Source organism: Lepidochelys kempii, chromosome 2 (assembly GCF_965140285.1).
Source record: "Lepidochelys kempii isolate rLepKem1 chromosome 2, rLepKem1.hap1, whole genome shotgun sequence".
Lineage (NCBI taxonomy): Eukaryota > Metazoa > Chordata > Testudines > Cheloniidae > Lepidochelys > Lepidochelys kempii.
This window is the reverse complement of record NC_136381.1, coordinates 54834586-54850474: the sequence shown is the minus strand read 5'-3', so window position 1 is coordinate 54850474 and position 15889 is coordinate 54834586. Positions and strand designations below refer to the sequence as shown.

Genomic DNA, 15889 nt, shown 5'->3' with positions numbered 1-15889 from the left:
TAAAATTTCCATACCCTGATGTGGTCCTCAGGCCAAAAAGTTTGCCCACCCCTGCCTTAACTATTATTAAGTCACCCATGTGTGTAAGTATATGTAGGGTGATTTATGCACCATAGATTAATGGTTTCTTTATACATTTTAAATTTTTTTTGCAAAAAAACAAATTAATTGATAGAAAAATATGTGTTATGCTCAGGATTCTAATCTGTTTTGTTTTGGTTTTTTTGGTAATACCTTATTTCATGATTCTTTACTGTACTTCATTTCTTGACACCTCACAGGGGAAACAAAATTACAAGTAATGTGTTAAGTTGAATGGGCTAGAAAATAATTCATTTTGGTAGTGCTTTTCTATGTGTTAGTGATCCAAAAATCCTCAGAACTAAAAGCAGAAATATCAAAATATCTATGGGGGAGAGGAGAAGAACATTGTTTGGCACTACTCTTGCTCCTTTCTTTCTTGGTCAGTTTTGAAGCTGGCGGAGAAGTTGAGTGCAACTTTGTACTCCTGTGGGTGGATTACTTTTCCCACTCTGCTGCTAATGCCATTGGAAAGTGTTCTTGTATAGGAAAATAGTACTTTTGAACTTGTTTTTATAAACCAGTGTTGATCTCAACAAAGATAAAAGGACTAATCTCATTTTAAATCAACATTTGTGATGGATAAACAAGAATAAAGGTTGTTCTGAGCTGCTAATGTATTCATAATGAAGTTACCCATTGGATGAATTAGTATATTAAAAATACTCAAATTATCATGATTTTAGTATCATAGGATGAACGTGGCATGTTAGTTAAGGAAACTAGTTAAGGAAATCTTTGCATTTGACTGTTTGTGGGTGGGGAATGACATTCTGTTGTATTCTGACACACAGTAACTTAGATCACATTGACATCACATCAGAACAATGTTTTATAGCCTCTGCCAATTTAAAAATCAAATTGATGTTAGATCTGTATAGAACAACATATTTGACTGACAGGAAAGGTAGTTATATATGGATGTGATGTTCAATCCATGTATAATAAGGTTTTTGACTGACAGTTTAACAGTGGGACAATTTCTATCCCTTAGATTCCAAATGATTATTATTGTCATACAAAAAACACTTTCCCACTAACTCTGTATAGAGAACATGTATACTTTTTTGTGCAATAGCATTGAGTCTTTTGAAGTCTCAGGTGGTGACAATTAATGAAGGCACTATCAGATAATTGTAATCAATGTCAAGGATTGCTATTGTGGTGTGTCGTGATGTGGAAGCCATTGGGTGCGTAACTCCCAGTGGCCGATCGGCACAAGTCTTTGACATATTCTGCACGCTGGATGAAATGTCTTTGGAGAAGTGACGGAAATATTGCTTAACTTGAAGGCTTTTTATAATCTCTTTTCAGTTTTGCAGTTCTCTACATCACTATCAAATGCAGTTTTAATCTGAAAAATAACTATCTACAAATGACAGGTTTCAGAGTAACAGCCGTGTTAGTCTGTATTCGCAAAAAGAAAAGGAGTACTTGTGGCACCTTAGAGACTAACTAATTTATTTAAGCATAAGCTTTCGTGAGCTACAGCTCACTTCATCGGATGCATACTGTGGAAAGTGTAGAAGATCTTTTTATATACACACAAAGCATGAAAAAATACCTCCTCCCACCTCACTCTCCTGCTGGTAATAGCTTAGCTAAAGTGATCACTCTCCTTACAATGTGTATGATAATCAAGGTGGGCCATTTGCAGCACAAATCCAGGGTCTGACAAGAACATCTTGGGGGAGGGGGATAGGAAAAAACAAGGGGAAATAGGTTACCTTGCATAATGACTTAGCCACTCCCAGTCTCTATTCAAGCCTAAGTTAACTGTATCAAATTTGCAAATGAATTCCAATTCAACAGTTTCTTGCTGGAGTCTGGATTTGAAGTTTTTTTGTTGTAATATCACAACTTTCATGTCTGTAATCGCGTGACCAGAGAGATTGAAGTGTTCTCCGACTGGTTTATGAATGTTATAATTCTTGACATCTGATTTGTGGCCATTTATTCTTTTACGTAGAGACTGTCCAGTTTGACCAATGTACATGGCAGAGGGGCATTGCTGGCACATGATGGCATATATCACATTGGTAGATGTGCAGGTGAATGAGCCTCTGATAGTGTGGCTGATGTTATTAGGCCCTGTGATGGTGTCCCCTGAATATATATGTGGGCACAGTTGGCAACAGGCTTTTTTGCAAGGATAGGTTCCTGGGTTAGTGGTTCTGTTGTGTGGTATGTGGTTGCTGGTGAGAATTTGCTTCAGGTTGTGGGGCTTTCTGTAGGCAAGGACTGACCTGTCTCCCAAGATTTGTGAGAGTGTTGGGTCATCCTTCAGGATAGGTTGTAGATCCTTAATAATGCGTTGGAGGGGTTTTAGTTGGGGGCTGCAGGTGACGGCTAGTGGCGTTCTGTTATTTTCTTTGTTAGGCCTGTCCCGTAGTAGGAGACTTCTAGGAACTCTTCTGGCTCTATCAATCTGTTTCTTCACTTCCGCAGGGGGGTATTGTAGTTGTAAGAATGCTTGATAGAGATCTTGTAGGTGTTTGTCTCTGTCTGAGGGGTTGGAGCATCAGCCACACTATCAGAGGCTCGTTCACCTGCACATCCACCAATGTGATATATGCCATCATGTGCCAGCAATGCCCCTCTGCCATGTACATTGGTCAAACTGGACAGTCTCTACGTAAAAGAATAAATGGCCACAAATCAGATGTCAAGAATTATAACATTCATAAACCAGTCGGAGAACACTTCAATCTCTCTGGTCACGCGATTACAGACATGAAAGTTGTGATATTACAACAAAAAAACTTCAAATCCAGACTCCAGCAAGAAACTGTTGAATTGGAATTCATTTGCAAATTTGATACAGTTAACTTAGGCTTGAATAGAGACTGGGAGTGGCTAAGTCATTATGCAAGGTAACCTATTTCCCCTTGTTTTTTCCTATCCCCCTCCCCCAAGATGTTCTTGTCAGACCCTGGATTTGTGCTGCAAATGGCCCACCTTGATTATCATACACATTGTAAGGAGAGTGATCACTTTAGCTAAGCTATTACCAGCAGGAGAGTGAGGTGGGAGGAGGTATTTTTTCATGCTTTGTGTGTATATAAAAAGATCTTCTACACTTTCCACAGTATGCATCCGATGAAGTGAGCTGTAGCTCATGAAAGCTTATGCTCAAATAAATTGGTTAGTCTCTAAGGTGCCACAAGTACTCCTTTTCTATCTACAAATGGTACCTCTTAATCCAACAGATGCACTCTCTGTATGTTAGGTCCAACAATTCTGATTTCCACATTCTGAAGCCTAAGGTTGTTCAAGGAAAGGATAGTTGGGGATGTGAAAGGTATTTAGTTATTTGGTTTACCTTTCTCTTTTTTTTCGTTTCCTTAGTAAACTTCTCATCCCTAGGCCTTTCATTCTTAAGTTCTTACTGCTTGTATCCTGACAGGTTCCTTACAGGATGGGGACTTTATCCTGTGAAGCGCTGACTGAAAAAAACTTGGTAGTAATGGTGGATAATCAGATGAACATGAGTTCCCAGTGTAACGTGGTCAAAAGGGTGAATGCGATCCTGGATGTGTAAACAGGTGACTCTTGGGTAGGAGTAGGTAGGTTATATGACCTCTGTATTTGGCCCTGGTGAAACTGCTACTGGAATATTGTTTCAACTTCTGGTGTGCACAGTTCAAGAAGGGTATGAATAAATTGGAGAGGGTTCAAAGAAGAGCCAGGAGAATAATTAAAGGATTGGAAACGATGCTTTATAGCGGTAGACTGCAAGAGTACAATCTGTATAGCTTAACCTGGGGGTTAAGGGGTGACTTATTCATAGTCCATAAGTACTTATATGGAGAACAAAACTTTGATAATAAAAGGCTCCTCAGTCTAGCGGGCAAAGGTAAAACAAGACCCAATGGCTGGAAGTTGAAGCTAGACAAATTCCTACTAGAAATAAGGAGCAAATTTTTAACAATGAGGGGAATCATTGGTACAATTTACCAAGAACTGTGATAGATTCTATATCACAGAGAACTTTTAAATCAAGCTTGGATCTTTTTCTAAAAGATATGCTCTTGCTGAAACAGGAGTTAATTCATGGCAGTTTTCTATAGCCTGCGTTATACAGGAGGTCAGACTAGCTGATCACAATTTTTCTGTTTATTCTTAGTAAATAAGAGCTCTGTGTTTGACTGAAGAGGTTGTTGGAGGAGTTGGAACTGTCGTTTTTCCTCAGTAGAATCATTGTGATGTAGAATCCCAGAGAGAAAAGGGTCTAATCATGATATTGTTGATCGTTTAGTAGTGAAGAAGGTGTAGAAAGAAGATCAATTTTCCCAGGTAGGGGAGAAGCTGTTAGTCACTAATTGTCTTTAGATTTTTGTGTGTAGCTGTACAAACTGGGAGACGATTAGGACTAGAGCCTGTTTTAACACTATTGTTTTGAAAGAATACATTTTTACTGGCTTTTATGAAAAATACAGTTCCTTGTTGAATTACAGGTTGATAAGGAAATTCACTCAACTAATCTGTCTGTTTGTGAGCCTCACGCTTCTAGGTAGGTGATGTTTTAGAAGCATCTGAAAGCATGAAGTGAAGTGAACTACTCAGAAAATATTTTAGTTCAACAGAAAATAATAATTCAAACCCATATTATATAGATTTTTATTTAATTTCTTAGCTTTTAAAAAAAGCAAACTGAAAAAAACAAATTCCATCATGTAGAACAATATTAACTCCCACGTGATTCATCAGCAAGGTTTGAAACTTTAGATTCACAGCACAAACCTCTGCCACTTCAGTTACTCCTATTAACACCTGTCCTTTCTGCAGCGATTGGGACACATCTACATAGAATGTACCAGGTTGCAACCCCTTTTTTGACTCCTTCAGAACCTCTTACTGGCTGCACTTCTCCTCACACCTCCTGATTTCCGCACACACCCCATCCTTGGCCCTACAAAGTTGTGAGACCTCCTCATCAGCCTTCTCCTGGCATTGGCCAAGATGGCCAACCATCACACAAACAGGAAGAAGCTGGATAGGGAGGTGGTACTCTGGGGCTGTGGGACCTATTTCAATTGCCTTGTTCAATCAAGTCTCCTTGCAGAGTTCGCCTTGGCAGTGTCCACTGACTCCTTAGATGCCTTTAAGGAGCAGTGAGTGCTGTGGGGGGTTCTGTGCACGGTTTCTGCTTCCAGTTCCCTAATTTTCACTCTATGACCTTCGTTCCTATCCCAGTTTTTTATTTTTGTCTTCAGTATCCACTTGGGAAAACCACGTACTGGGTCCACCTCTCCCCTGCAGTTAAGGGGGAGGGTTTTTAGCTATGGGCAGGCTTAGGCCTGCCATATCCCGGCAACCACAATACATTCTCTATTAACGTATAGAAGCACTAGATTGTCATCTTGTATGTGAGCCAGCCACTAGACACTCCGGTCTATCTTGCCATCCAGACAAGCTGGTTTATGTGATAAATGGTCACTTACACCAAAAACAACAAAATAATCAGTGCCAGGAGACCAGTCACTCCCCCAGGTCAATTTGCATCCTAGATCTCACACCAAAGACAATGCTGGTAGCCAATAGTATAGTAAACTAATTAAAGGTTTATTAGCTAAGAAAAAGAAATGAGAGCTATTGAGAGGTTAAAGCAGGTAAAAATATATGTACAAGTGAATCACACTATGTAATTTCAAAAGGTACCAGAGATGTAGTAATCTGCCAGTTTCCCAAAAGTCTTTTAGGGCTACCCAGTGTAACTCTGGGAATCTCTGTCTTCTCATGCAGTTATTCTGCCCTGTTAGAATCCAAACAGTCCAAACAGGATTTTTCCTTGTGTCCATATGTATAGCTTTTTCTCACAGAAACCAAGCTGACAGGATGCCCCCCAAGTGGGTACCTTCTCTCCTGATGAGGAGAGAGGAATGCATTTAGAGAATTTGATCTTTGCTCTCACACACAATGACCATTTGGCTTTCCATGCACAGGAATTAGCACTTTCCTGTTATAAGCCTTGTGTAACGCAAATTAAGAACTTTCTCATTTGACGGTTTACTTAGTTACAGGGGTAAATACAATGCTAATGTTTGCTATTTCATTATAACAGGGTACAGATAAGAGAAAACAGTGAATGCAACATCCCATCAGTTTTTCCTGAAATTTAAACACTAAACACATTTTAATATATTTTTAACATCTACTTTGAATTATACTAACACAAAAGTGAGCTGGGTCTGGTGTCCAGCTGTGAGTTAGCCAGTTCTTAGTTGATGCCTTCAACCTTTGCCAGAGATGGCACTTGGCTTACCTGCTTCTCACCTAGTAACACAGTAGTCCCTCAGCTGCCAGGAGGAGCAATAGCAGGAAAAGTCATGTTCAGCCCCTGCAGCCCTGGGCTGGAGCATGCCCAGTAGAGATGGAATTTCAGAGAATTTTGCTGCCTAACTCTAACAAGTGTGTACTGAACATATGCAAACTGAGATTTGCAGAGGTTCATAACTTGGCAAAAGGTACATTTCTGACTCCAGGAGTGAAATGCCATACCCCTGCTCCAAAGCATGGGGGGCTATAGAGCTTCTCTATGGTGAAATGATTGTACAATTTTTTTAACATGGGCAAAACAACACATTTTTCTTTACCATCTCTCTCAAAAACAGCTGAATCATTTTTGCTGAAATTAAAAATTACTAAATAACCTGAAGCAGACACATGGCATGGAAAATTTTAGCTCAAATAGTTAAAGCTTGGCAAAGTTTTATAAGCAACTGAAAATAGGGTCTTATAATGGGAAATACTGGGCAACCTCAACTATAAGTGATGGTACCTCCATCACTTATAAAGGTTTGTGAGGAAAAAACGAACATATATACTTTATGTTGTATATGCTCCCTGACTTTTTTCCTTCCCTTTCTGGAGAGGAGAGGTCTTTAGGGGAGAGGTTTCCTATGTCAGAATAAAAAGGGAGCTGATTCCAGTGTTTCTTAGAAAATAAGATTTAATTTTGCAGGGAGGAGTAATGAAAATAGGTTAACAGGTTTCAGTATTTATATTAATTAATTTCTTTAACTGTTTCTGTTGGTAAAACTGTAAGGCTTACCTCTTAACTCTGTACTCTGATTATCAGTGAAACCTCTCTTCCATCACCACTTGAGAGACAGAAAAGGAAAATCACTTTACAGTGACACTTGGGGAGGAATGGAGATGTGTCGGTCTTAATGTGTAAAGCATTAGACTCCAATTTGGCCATAAAATAAGCAAAAAAAAGTTAATTTAAAACAAAACTACATGCCTACCAAATCTTGGCTCTTATCTAAGACAGTCAAAATTAGACTGATTTTTTTTTCCTTTGAACTAAAAGGGAAAGAATTTTTTTCCATCACAGTTTTTATTCTCAGGCGAGACAAGTGTCTGTAGGAAGTAAGTTGACAAACATCCATTGCCATGGAAATATTAGAAAATAGTATATTTAGTCAAATATTTGTAAGGTATAATTTGTTTTAATTTAATAATTATTTTCACAATCTTTTTATAGTTAGGCACAGATTCTCAACCTAGAGGCTTACAAACAGGTTTTAGGAGGTTGAATCACCCTCCTTTCTTTATGGCTAGATGGAAGGAGTGTCCTAAACCTTTTTTCTGTTCTTACTTGAGGTCTTGTTACATAGAAGGTAGAGAACCATTGCACTAGAGAAGTGGCTCCAAAATGGAACATCGAGCTAATCTACCCAGTCGACCTCCTGCAGTAGAGTTTTCTTCGAAGGAAATTGAGGTTGAAGAAACTATTAATGGTGTATTCTAGAATCTTAAGTAAAGACCAGCTGAATGTTACTCATCTGTGCTGCATTTGTTGCTGTTATTTATTTAGGTATTATTTGTTACCATAGTGCTTGGGAAGGAACGGACAAGGACTCCATTGTGCTAGCTGCTGTACATACATAGAATAAAAAGAATAAAAAATATGGTCCCTTCCCTGAAGAGCTTACAATCTAAATTTAAGACAAGAGACAACAGATGGCTACAGACCAAAAAAAGTGGAATATAAGGAAACAGTGAGACAACATACATTAACATGATAGGTCGTGGTGTCAGCACACCAGTAGTCTAACCATTGTTAATACCATACATTTTTTTTGTATGTATCATGGCAAAGGAGAGATTTGAAGGAGGATAATGAGGTAGTTTTGCAGATGTTTACAGAGAGCTCCTCCCATGACAGGGAGCATGGGAGAAAGCATCAAGGTATTAGGTTGAAAATTTAATAAGTGGGCGATGGAGGCTATATTGGCTAGTCAGAGGCAAAGGTTGACATTTTGATAGTGAATGATAGCAGATAGGCTGTGAAAGGCCTTGAAGGTGAAGACAGATGGCTTATGTTTGATGTGATAGAGAAGAGGGGAGTCAGTGGAGGAATTCAAAGAGAGCAGTGATGTGGTCAAAGAGAGAAGCTAGAGAGTGATCTTTGCATTCCAAATAGATATGATCTGGGCACAGTTGTAGTTGTCAAGACTAGTGAAAAGGACAATGAGATGTGAGATGATGAGAGCCTGGATGAGAGTTTGAACTGTGTGGATGGATAGGAAAGGCTGTATTTTAGAGATTTTATGCTGAAAAAGTTGGCAATATTTAGACATAGCCTGCATGTGAGCACTAAGAGAAAGGTGCAAGTCAAAGATGACCTCCAGGTGACTGGCCTAAGTGACAGATAGGATCGTGGTGTTGTCCACAGTGATTGAGAAAGGAGGTGAGGGGAGAGCTGGGTGTGGGAGGAAAATTAACATATGTAAAGCAGAGCTCTTAAGCTTTAGCTGATGGTTAGACATCAATGAGCAGATGTTGGGGGGGAGTAGGGGCAAGATTTTAGTTTGGACAGAAGGAAATAGGTCTGTGAGTCACCAGTACAGAGGTGGCAGTTGAATTTGTGTTTGTGGATGAGATTGTCTGAGGATAAGGTGTTAGAGAGAGGAGAGAAGGGACCAAGGACAGAGTCCTCTGAACTGATCACAGAATTAAAAATTAATGATAGCTTAGGTACAAGTGATTATGATTTGATTACATTTATATGTGCAAACAGAGTAAAGTAATACTCCTACTAGGTGCTTTAAAAGGGCCAGTTTCACAAAAATCAAAAGAATTATAAGCCAAATCAACTAGGAGGATGAATTTAATCAGAAAAATGTGAATGATAATTGGGAATTGTTTAAGAACATTTTACCCAAAAAGCCACCATCGAGGAAGAAGGCAATATTGGTTAAAAAACAGGCCAAGTTTAGAGGGGAAGTGAAGGCACTTCATTTGGATGAAGTGAGCTGTAGCTCACGAAAGCCTATGCTCAAATAAATTGGTTAGTCTCTAAGGTGCCACAAGTACTCCTTTTCTTTTTACTAATGTTAGATATTTTTAAATCAGCAGGTCTGGATAACATACATCCAAGTGCTGGCTGAGTAGCCTATTGAAACATTAATGTTTACTTTTAAGAAGTCTTGGAACACTAGGAAAGTTCCAGAATATTGGAAGAAAGCTAATGTTGTGCCAATATTTAAAAAGGGTAAATGGGAAGCCCTGGGTAATTATAGGCCTTTCAGTCTGAGATCAATCTGGGCAAGATTACAGTGCGGCTGATATGGTACTTGATTTATAAAAAATTAAAGGAGGGTAGTATAATTAATACCAATCAACATGGGTTTATGAAAAATAGATTCGATCATACTAACTAACATACATACATAATACCTTTTTTTGATGAGACTACAAGTTTGGTTGATAAAGGCAATAATGTTGATGTAATAAGCTTAGACTAAGGCATTTGATTTGGTACCACACAACATTTTGATTAAAAAAACTAGAACAATATAAAACGAACATAGCATCTATTAAATGTCTTAAAAGATGTCTAACTTATAGGTCTCAAAATATAATTGTAAATGGGGAATTATCATTGAGCAGGTGTGTTTCCAGTGGGGTCCCTCCACGATCGGTTCTTGGTCCTATGCTATTTAGCATTTTTGTCAATGACTTAGGAGATAACATAAAATCATCACTGATAAAGTATTCAGATGACACAGTAATTGGGGGTGAGTAATAAATAATGAAGAAGATTACTGATTCAGAATGATCTGGTTCACTTGGAAAACTGCGTGCAAACAAACAATATATGTTAAGATGGTTCAGTGTAAATGCATACATCTAGGAACAAAGAATACACCATACTTACAGGATGGGGGACTTTATCCTGGGAAACAGTGACTGAAAAAGATTTTGTGGTGGATAGTCAGCTGAACCAGAACTTCTAGAGCGACACTGTGGCCAGAAGGGCTAATGCAATCTTTGAATGCATAAATGGGAGTGTCAAGCAGGAGTAGAGAGGTTATTTTACCTCTGTATTTGGCACTGGTTTGACCGCTGCTGGAATTCTGTGTCCTGTCTTGGTGTGCCCAGTTCAAGAAGGATATTCCTAAATTGGAGAGGGTTCAAAGAAGAGCCAGGAGAATGTATAAAGGATTAGAAAACATGCCTTAAAGTGATAGACTCATAGAGCTCCAACTATTTAGCTTAATAAAGAGCAGTTTAAGGGGTGACTTGATTACAGTCTATAAGTACCTTCCCAAAGAACAAATATTTAATAATGGACTCTGTAGTCTTGTCTAGCAAAGAAAGTTATAACATGATCCAAAGGCTGGAAGTTGAAGCTAGACAAATGTAAACTAGTAAGAGAGTGTTAATTTTTATCTGTGAGGGTAATTCACCATTGGAACAGTTTACCAAGGGTCATGTTTTAGGAATTATTTTGGGGAAGATCTGTTTTAGGAATTATTTTGGGGAAGTTCGATGGCTTGTGTTATTCAGGAGGTCAGAGGAGGTGATCAAAATGGTCATTTCTGGCCCTGGCATCCATGAATCTATAGAAGCAGCAGAAACAGGAGAAAAGAAGCCTAACACCCCCACCATAGTCTGATCCAGTGCAGGGAGCATGAGAGAAGAACAGGTTTTATAATAGAGGGCAACTGAAGAGGCAAAGTCAGACAAAGGTATCCAGGTCTCCCTGAGAGCCAGGACCTGTTAGGAATGAGATGAATAGGTTATAAATGGCTGTGATCTTTTTTTGAAATAGAGACAGCAAGAGAAGGGGAGCAGGGAGGAATGAAGAAGGGGAATGAGCGTAAGGTTAGGAATGGTGGCTTGAGAGTAGCAGTAGTGATGGCAGGGTTGGGTGTAGGAGGTGAGACCTGAAGGAGAGCCAGGATTGGGGCAAATGTTATCAGAGGTGAGGATGAGCCTGCGGATGTGGGACCTTGATTTGTGCTGTTGGAGGAGGGAGGAGATCAGGGTGGACAGGGGATAAGGAGCAAGTAGAGGCAGTGTGAACTGTAGAGGAGTATGTGTAACCATTAATGGGAGATGAATCCAATGGGGAAAGAGAGGCAGTAGGAGAAGGACAGATGTTATGGTGCAGAAGAGTGGTATCATGAGAGCCGTGCATGAGTGGCAGGTGCACAAGATTATAAAAAAAAACCCTTACAAACTAAACACACTCAAGGTCTGATGCATGGTTTCAGCCTGATGCTGAGTCCCTGCTTTCTGAGACTGGTCCCCTGCTATTGGCAGGACTCCCGGGTTGTAGACACCGCTGGTGGTGAGGTCTCTGGGCCAGGCTGTGATGCAGTTGCAACGATGGCTTGTGGCCCGGTGCTGAGTCTCTGTTATCTGGGAAGGATCCTCTGGCTATATGCACTACTCCCCAATTAGAAACAACGAGGAGTCCTTGTGGCACCTTAGAGACTAACAAATTTGTTTGGGTATAAGCTTTCGTGGGCTAGAACCCACCTCATCAGATGCATGGAGTGGAAAATACAGTAGCAGGTATAAATACACAGCACATGAAAAGATGGGAGTTGCCTTACCAAGTAGGAGGTCAGTCTAATGAGACAATTCAATTAACAGTAGGATACCAAGGGAGGAAAAATCACTTTTGTAGTGGTAATGAGAGTGGCCCATTTCAAACAGTTGACAAGAAGGTGTGAGTAATAGTAGGGGAAAATTAGTATGGGGAAATTAGGTTTTGTAATGACCCAACCACTCCCAGTCTTTATTCAGGCCTAATTTGATGATGTCCAGTTTGCAAATTAATTCCAGTTCTGCAGTTTCAAGTTGGAGTCTGTTTTTGAAGTTTTTTTGTTGAAGAATTGCCACTTTTAGGTCTGTTATTGAGTGACCAGGGAGATTGAAGTGTTCTCCTACTGGTTTTTGAATGTTATAATTCCTGATGTCAGATTGGTGTCCATTTATTCTTTTGCGTAGAGACTGTCTGGTTTGGTCAATGTACATGGCAGAGGGTCATTGCTGGCACATGATGGCATATATCACATTGGTAGATGTGCAGGTGAACGAGCCCCTGATGGTGTGGCTGATGTGGTTAGGTCCAATGATGGTGTCCCTTGAATAGATATGTGGACAGAGTTGGCGCTGGGGTTTGTTGCAGGGTTTGGTTCCTGGGTTGGTGTTTTTGTTGTGTGGTGTGTCGTTGCTGGTGGTTATTTGCTTCAGGTTGGGGAGCTGTCTGTAAGTGAGGACTGGCCTGTTTCCCAAGGTCTGTGAGAGTGAGGGATCGTCCTTCAGGATAGGGTGTACAGTCACCGTTATTAATTATTCTGCAACCTAAAGATCAAATGAATGTTACTCATCTATGCTGCAGTCTGTTATATGCTGGGACACTAATCCAGTCATTAATCACACACTTATTGGAGGGCATGCAATTTTTTTTATGGCTTTCCATGCAATTACCAGCCAGATCCAAATACGATGATTTCTTGGCATATGCCTTGGTCTGGGTATGTTTATGCTGCAGCTGAGACTGAGCCTCTCAGCTTGGGTAGACAGAGTTATGCTAGAGGAACTCAAGTAAGTGAGCTAAAAATAGCAGTGTGAATGTTGCGGCACTGGTAGAGGCTCAGAACAGCCACCCAAGCTCAAGCCTACCCTAGCTACTTGACCTTGGATCAATGGGCTAGCCTGAGCCTCTGTAGGTGCCACAATGTCAACAGAGCTATATTTAGTGTGCTGACATCAGCCTCCACTAGCATGTATGTCTACCTGAGCTGAGAGGTTTGCTCTGAGCTGCAGTATAGACATACCCTCTGAGGTTGTGGCAAGAGAGAAACATTGCAAATGGTTGCTTTGGGTGGTGGGCAGTGGTGAAGTTCTCCATTAACAAAATGGAAGGTGAGAAAACCTGATTTATCTTTATAAAATTATCTTCATTATTAATAAAATTATATTTGGATCGATGGTCATTTACTTTATGTGGAGCACAACGAGCAGAGAAAAGCAGAACCTTGCTCTCTCTGAGGGAAGTCTCCTTTGGTGAATCTACACAAAGGAGCATAGTTAGAATTTGTGTTATGTATGAGGTACTAAGCTTGACTTCAATCCCTATTTTAAAGAAACAGTTTACACCCTAATTTATGATTTGACAATATATATATTTTGGATCACGTAGTGATGTACCAAAAAGTATATGTTATTACAACATAAAACAAATTATTGCTAAAGCAAAGGCTGTGTGGACTAAAGATTGATGCATGAACCTTTTTTAGAAGTCTCTTGTACAGAAGTTCTTGATATTGCTTAAGAGTCCCATGAATAGTTTTTGTAATCTACATTAATTGATCACACGAACCAATACACTTTTTTAAATCAGACATGGATTAGTTTTGAGAATGAGTGGATGTTGGTCCCAAAGTGTTCATGAGAAAGGGAATTAAAAAGACACTTGAGGTCTAGTTTATTTTCTTACACAAGATTTTTTTGTATTTAGCAACTTATTAAAGGTGTGTTAATATATCATTCTTCTTAAAATAGATCTGTATTTGTTGCTTACTATTGTTACCTCAAGGGGAATAAAGCAACGCTTCAGAAAGGAAAACTTAGAAATGGTAGAGGGGAGATAAAAGGAAAGACTCTTTTCTCAGAAGGACAGACTCGACTCCCTTCCATATCTGTCGCCTGTGGATTTAGCTTACAATAAGGGTGTCCCTCCCTCCCTGTATGATGTAATAAAAATGAAGAAAAGACAAGGTAATATGGTGCAAACAAAGGTAAGTGATTAAGAGTAAAGGTAACTGGGAAAACGGCGGCGGGGGATGAAACACAAACTTAACTGTACAGTGGCGACTGGCTCTAGGAGCTTGAAGCTCAGACCAACAAAACCTCCCTTGGCATTCAGAAAAACAATAAATGAAACCTCAATACAGAAACCTTTCTTACGATTTAGACGCAGTGGACACTATGCACAGACGCGAGGCCCAGGACCTTCTACTCTCCAGCTAATTAGAAGCCTTTGAGGAGGACCGCTGTGGAGTCCCGACGACTGCTGGATTTCGTCGCAGGCAGGGAGACCCTCTGGGATTATGGACACCGGGAAAGCAGGACCCTCCACAGGTAAAATGGATTCAGTTTGCTGTGGCAGGGATAGTGATGACAGGCTGTTCCTTTCTCAACCTTGCTGCGGGATAAATGGTACTCTTCTCTCTAGCTTTGGAGAGTTGGGCAGACCTGACCGTGCATGTGCTGCCGCTGGAATGGGCACCACCGCACAGGCGCTGAGCAAGATCTTATATATTCTCTAAGGCGGGAAAAGTTTTGAGGGAATAGAATGCTGGGGGTTGGCTCTGGTGGGAAAAGCTGGTTCAGTCCGGTTTGAGCCAGAGAACTCCATTGTCTAAGTTGTAAAGAAGTTTGCTTACAAAGATGGAGTCCAGGGGTCATAGTTCATATACTCCATAGTAAATTCTATTGAAGCTAGTGATTTACTTACAGTTACTTCAGAAATACATTATTAAAATACCTAATTAAACATATTAAACAACACCAACATTTTTTTACTTTTTATACCTAACACTATGTGTTGGTAGTAATTAAATTTTTAAGGTTACATTCAGGTTTTTAGTTAAAAGGGACTTAAAGCTCTACTTTGTTAGGCATAAAAACAACCAATGATCATAGCCAAGTTACCCCACTGTTAGGGAGAAATTTAATATTTTGGAAATTTGCAAGGAAATATATTCAGCAATTTAAGAACACCAGAAAGCTAAAATAGTTACTTTTAAAACATTTATGGCTGGTGTCTAACATTTTTTCACAACCCTCTAATGCCTTCTTTTTAAATGTTGAAATTTATGGGAGAAGATTTAGTTTGACAAACTTTTTAAATTAATTTTTATTACCATTTTTCTTCAAAACTGATATTAATAGCATCATAAAAGCCAAAGAATACTAACTTGTTTTTCAGATACCTTCATCTAACATTTTAGATGTTAAAACTCTGGCATCTAAAATTTCAAATGTCTTTTCTTCTGAGAGAGGAATAAAAAGTGGAGCTGCTAACTACACTGCTAATTATCTCATTAGGTTGGAAACATAAGCTCATGTGTACACTTCTAAAGGAATGAAGTAGGGAACTTTCACACTCTTGCAAACCTGAGTAAGAGCCAGGAGGAGAGCCATATTCCTCCTTAAGGCTGGAAGGAGAGGAGCTCTATTGTGCACACTAGGAGGTGAGTAACAGTGGAATGCTCTTCCTGCACACTTAGCTTGACACTGGGGAAAACATAGGTATATTATAATGTATATACCAGGTACACAAGGTGAACTTCTAGACCTGGCAATGTAGATGATGTGTAATGTGCTTACAAACTCTCTATACCTTTCTAATTATATAATTCAGACTTATTTGTGTTGAAGTATTCTTAAATATGACTTGTGAGTCAAAGTCAAGACACCTTCTTTGTGAATGTCTAAGGTGATTTTTCACATCAACACTGAAGTTAACTGAATATATGCACTGTAAGGATGACAG

At 39.5% G+C, this 15889-nt stretch overlaps 1 long non-coding RNA gene across 1 annotated transcript in view; it reads left to right on the top strand.

The window, feature by feature from the left end:
• Positions 1-15889, top strand: part of LOC140906590 (uncharacterized) — a 68232-nt gene that overhangs the window by 15472 nt on the left and 36871 nt on the right. Inside the window, exon 2 of the long non-coding RNA XR_012157162.1 lies at positions 14306-14472. This is a non-coding gene — a long non-coding RNA (uncharacterized LOC140906590). The remainder of the gene's footprint in view (positions 1-14305; positions 14473-15889) is intronic.